Source organism: Lactuca saligna, chromosome 2 (genome assembly GCF_052625555.1).
Source record: "Lactuca saligna cultivar CGN05327 chromosome 2, ASM5262555v1, whole genome shotgun sequence".
NCBI lineage: Eukaryota > Viridiplantae > Streptophyta > Magnoliopsida > Asterales > Asteraceae > Lactuca > Lactuca saligna.
The window spans coordinates 163,505,182-163,511,181 of record NC_136418.1 but is presented as its reverse complement, the minus strand read 5'-3'; positions in this window follow the sequence as shown (position 1 = coordinate 163,511,181).

Here is a 6,000-nt window from a genome sequence, read left to right as displayed (position 1 = left end):
TGTTTTTCATACGATGGCTAACAGGTACAATCTTGCCACTAGCAACTTCGACTAATAAAGCATTATCTAGTCTCACAATAGGCAAAGCTAGTTTTCTACCAAATTCATGCGATATAAAGGAGTAGTTGGCTCCAGAATCAAATAAAATTTGGGCAGGCAATTTGTTAACGAGAAAGGTACCTGAAGCGACATCAGCTTCATCTTTAGCAGCTTCCAGTGTCATCTGGAATGCTCTCGCCTTTGGCTTTGGCGGAATGTTGGGTCTTGATGCTTCCTTCTTTTTCGGACAATCCCTTGAGATGTGCCCCTCCTCACCACAACCATAACAAACATTCTTGGTGAAAGTGCAGTCGTTGGCATAATGCCCTGGCTTTCCACATTTGTAGCATGTGGTTTCCCCGCCACACTTCCCATGATGCTTCTTCTTGCACTTGTCGCACCATTTCGCCTCTACCTTTCCTCCACTTCCTCTCGAACTAGACTTCGAGAATTTACTTTTCTTGCTGGACCCTGAAAATCCATCGATTTTCCTTTTCTCACCAACCTCTGATCTTTCTAGACCTTTTTCCCTGATCTGGGTCTCAACATTTCTAGCAGCCCAGATGGCGGCTTTCAATGTGGTTGCTTGCTTAACCATTGGACCATAGTCCGCTGGTAGTCCAAGGGCAAACTTGTTGACCTTAGAGAGTTCTGTAGGCACCAAATATGGGATAAACTTCATCTTTTCCATGAAACTTGTAGCGTATTCAGTAACGCTCAATTTCCCTTTCTTCAAATTCTGAAACTCATTACTGATTTCCAGAAGGTCCTGCTCGGAGCAGTATTGCAGTTTTAGTTGTTCCAGAAAGCCTTCCCAAGACATTTTGCTTGCTTCTCCCTTGGGCATAGAGTCAGCTAACAGATTCCACCAACTCAACACGCCAGATTTTAGCAGAGGGATCGCAAGAGCGGTCTTCTGCCTGTTGCTGCATTCGCAACTTTCAAACATAGTCTCCATTTCAGAGACCCAGTCCATAACTTGTACCGGCGTCGGGCTTCCGGATAGGCATGGTGGTTTGGATGCCATGAAATCCTTATACTTGCACCCACGACCATCATTTCCTCCATACTAGTTATTGCGTCTAACCACTGGTTGTTCGTCTTGACCAATGATCCCACTAAAGTTTTCTCCTTCAGACTGCCCTCCATTCTCCTCGGGCTCTTCCGCTTGAATTGACGGTTCTTCACGATTCTGCCTAAGCAGGCGTCTTGTTTCTTCCATCTGACGATCCAACATCATTTGAATCATCATTTGTACACCAACCATTGTTATCGGCTCAGGTGCAGCAGCTACGACAGGTACTTGCTCGATTACAGGCGGTTGATTCCTGTTTTCATTAGCATTTCCAACTCCGCTTCTTGTTCTCACCATTTTGATCTATACACCGAATAATTTCACCTTATTACTCCAAACGATTAAATGCTAGTTCTAATATCGTATACATACGCTTAGAATCCTAAACACATAAACCTTCAGATCCGGTTGGCAACAAACCATAGATCCGAACAAATAATATCATATATGGCAACATATAACATTTAGCACATAAAAGCATTTTAGGCAACTTTCCTAAAATAAACCAGTGCTTGTGTCTAAGATCCAACAGACACACACCTCGCAATCTCCACTTAGCATCCTAAGTTTAAGTTTAGAAATCCTACAAATTCCTAATTCGCTTAAACTAATGCTCTGATACCAACTGTGACATCCCCAAAATCTCGGCCAGAAAAGACCGGTTTCATTTATGCTTTTTAAACATTTTCAGAGTAAATCCTTTTAATTTTAAAAGAGATGCGGAATTTGTTCCCAAAAACAAAACATGATAAAATAGATATTTATCAAAACATTTCATAAAGAAATATGATTTCATTTCACAATCAAAAGTCGGGATGTCATGTTCCGATACAGATCATAAAGCATAAACGATAGCATTACAAGTCATTCAACAAATATATACATATACAGACTTGTAAACAAAACAACTTGATGTTCGCCCATCTTAAGCTCTTGCGCCACTTCCTGTAAAATAAATCAACTGAGTGGGTCAGGCTTGGGAGCCTGGTGAGCATATAGGGTTTTCAACCCACAATAATTATATTTAATTTCAACAATCAACAATAAACCCGATTACCCATTCCCGTTATCCTCACCTTACGTTCCTAAAAATAACGTCTATTATAAGGAACCTATTTCAGGATTTTTCATCGGGATGGACATTACTGCAGAGGGGCTTCCTCAACATTAAGTGTCCTAAAGGCAACCATGTGGGGGATAGAGTACACCGGTGAACACGTCGTTCACAACACCTACAGGTAATGAGTCTGCTAGTGTTCCACAGGACAGTCTGGAATAGTCCGTGGTCGTCATCCATACTCTGCTGAATGACTAGAATAACACCAATAACACCGAGGCCTCTCATCTGTTTATTACACACCAATTATCTACCCATGTTCTACCCAACATATTAGTAGATAAAAATATACATTTTTATACATAGTTTAAAAACCTGTATAACATGTTTTAATCAATACATATTCCACATAACAGATGAGGCATACACACATAACACGTATTTCATAGAGAATACATCAGATCTATAAGATAGAAGAGAGTGAATATACACTCACACGTATAACAACCAAGTATATACACATAACACGTATTTTATAGGAAATACTTCATAATATTGCGTTGGAATGAAAATAACTACACACTCACTTGATCAAAAGATGATTGGGCAGCACTACGGCTTGCAGAAGAGGTGTTTCTCCGTAGATCTGGAAGATCTTCACAAAACCGGGCTCCTCGCGGGCAGCGTTTCGGCTCGGGAATAACGCTCTTCGGGATCCTCGGGGCTTCGGATCTTACTTCGGGGCTCGGGAATATTACCGGGGCTTTGGGGTATAAACGGCACGCAAATCGAGGCAAAACTTAGAGAGAGGGAAGAGTTTGAACAAGAGAAAATGGCTGAATTCGAGTTCTATTTATAGGCTGGTGGGTCTGGGATTACGCGGGGCGTACTCAAATTACGCGGGGCGTACTCAGTACGCGGGGCGTACTTTGACGTCACTGCGTGCGTCGACTGGTGGCACTCGAGTATTGGTCAGACAAGTTGCATCCGACTGAGTACGCGGGGCGTACACAAATTACGCGGGACGTAATTGACTTGTCAAACTTCTAAATTGCGTAACTTTCGCATACGAGCTCCGTTTTCGACGTTCTTTATATCCACGCGAAGGTCAGACCATACTCTACAACTTTCATTTAGACTCCATCGGCTAATTTTGACTTTTATTTTTATTATTTATTTTTAGAAGGCCGGGACAGAAAAACTTCGTTATAAATTCATAACTTCTTCGTCTGACGTCCGTCCTCGCCTAACTTGTCATCGTTTCGCTACTAACAACGAGATCTTCATTTCTCATTTAGATTGTTTCGGCTAAAAACCGCTCGATCTCAAATCGAGTATTCGGGCTGCATACTGCCACGTCGAAATTTCAGAAAATCATAACCTCCTCATACGAAGTCAGATTTGGCGTTCCTTTTATGCATGCTCTCGGTTTAACGAAATCTACGACTTTCGTTTAGATCGCTAAGGCTAAATATCGCTCTATCTTAAATTCATATTTTACGTCACTCAGCGTCGTACCGGTTCTGTCTCGAAACTTCGACAGGTCATAACTTCTTCGTTATAACTCGGATTTTGGCATTCCTTATATCTCCGGAATCCTTGTTTCGACCACTACAACTTTATGCAAAGATGTCGGGCTTATCTCACACTTAAATTTTGACGCTTATTTTATTCTTAATTCATTAAATTATAAAAATTAAGAAAATACACACATAAATCACATAATTCAAATAATTCACAAATAATACATTCTTATTATTTCAAGTTGAGTTACAAGCTTAACCTAGACTATTACATTGCTAAAAATGGCAAGCCTAGAAACACGGGCGTTACAGTTTCCACCAAGAACAACCTTCATACCTTCAAGAGGCCGAAAACAACAGCAGAACCGAAAACCCGATTTTCAGCTGAGAACCTGTGTTCAGCCGAAACCCAGTTTCCGACCGAAAACTCCACTAGACCGAGAACCTGGTTCTCGGATTGAGCTTGACCTAAAACCTTCTCATTCGCTTCAAACCATTCTCGGTAACTATTCCTAACACAAAAAAAAGTGTTTTCTAACACTTTAACTAATGGTTTCGCTAATTTTAAATACAATTATGTGTTTAATTATCATTATGATACCGTTAATTCCGCGTACAACAGCTCAAGGGTCATATTTCCAGTCTCGCTATCCAACACGTGCACAAACAACTGTGAGTTCATACCCCTACATTTTTCACTGTTTTTAATGTTTTCAGGGGGGATACAAGTAAGATACAAGGTTTTTTGTGTTTTTATGCAAAAAATTTCAAACGGATTTAAAACTTAGGCAATTGATATAAACCAAGAAATCACTACATTTTATAAAATATTCATATATTTTTTCCCTTTTGTAACATGTTAAGCATAATGGTAGCTTTCAACATGCAACCATAGTTGCAAAGTTTTCAGTACAATACATAACATATAATTGAACTATTGTCGATATAGCTTGGATACATTACACTACTTATACAAAATTCAATACACGAAACGAGAACATACAATCAAACTATAATAGGCATATTTTGGGATTCATTACACTGTTTTACTAATTCAAAAGCCTTATACAGTAACGAACATATAAACTATGACAAATATAGTTTATGGTATACTATACAATTTTCCGAATTAAATATAATAATTTTTACTCTACATGTTATACATACAATTTTAAGTACAAGGGAACGCTACATCGCTGTCACACCCCCAAACCAGACGGCGGAAACGTCCGGGGGCTTGGTGTGACTTCATTGTTGTAGTATCATCACAGAGTATATAATTGAAACATAACATCATCATCATCACACATGTAATATAACAACATTCATTGTTTACATCGAGTATTATATTTGAATATTACATGCCAAAATAGTCAGAGTATGATGAAACAAAATATTCATTAGTTTGTTCCGCTCAACCTGCTTCAACGGTTTCTTGAGAATACAAGTTAATTTAAAAATGTTAACATGAAAATGTTGGTGAGTTCATAGGTATGTTTGTGAAAATGATTTGTATAACTTTGTAATCACCAGAAAATCCTATATTTTATGAAAATAGTTTAGTGAGTTCAGGTCCGTCCCAAGACGATTTGAGGCCCAGAGCAAAAATAAAAAAATGGAGCCCCTTAAAAATTTAGTAATGGCAAACAATAATACAATGATGATATGGAGACAAATACACAAGCACTTGTTATTAAGTTAAATATATATAATATGAAAGAAATTTGAAACGGGTTAAAATTGATACAAGTTAAATATTAAAACCAATAAACCACTAGGTTAGTAAAAAAAACTAATAACAAAGCAAAATAAAAAATAAAAAGCAAACAATCAAACCATTTTGAAAAACCGTCACTTTGGTGTCTGACCAAACAAACAAAAAGATGAATGTTTGGAAAAAAAATCACATTTGATGAAAACTCTAAAATAATTTGAAGAATGACCTACCTAACTGACATGTTAGCATGGTTTTTATTAACAAACTTACAAATAATAGTAATTATATATTAAAACACCATGCAATGTAGAAAATCTCTTAGTTGGAAAATTATGTTTGATAATGGCAAGAAAAGACCAAAATTATAAATGAAATAAATGTTTGGGTAGTTTGTAAAAAAAAAGTACCATATTAATAACTTGGATGATCTATAAAATTATGTTTGATAATGGCAAGAAAAGACCAAAATTATAAATGAAATAAATGTTTGGGTAGTTTGTAAAAAAAAAAAGTACCATATTAATAACTTGGATGATCTATGAATAACAAAGAAGAATGCAGGGATTATTTTTGTAATTTGAATTCAATT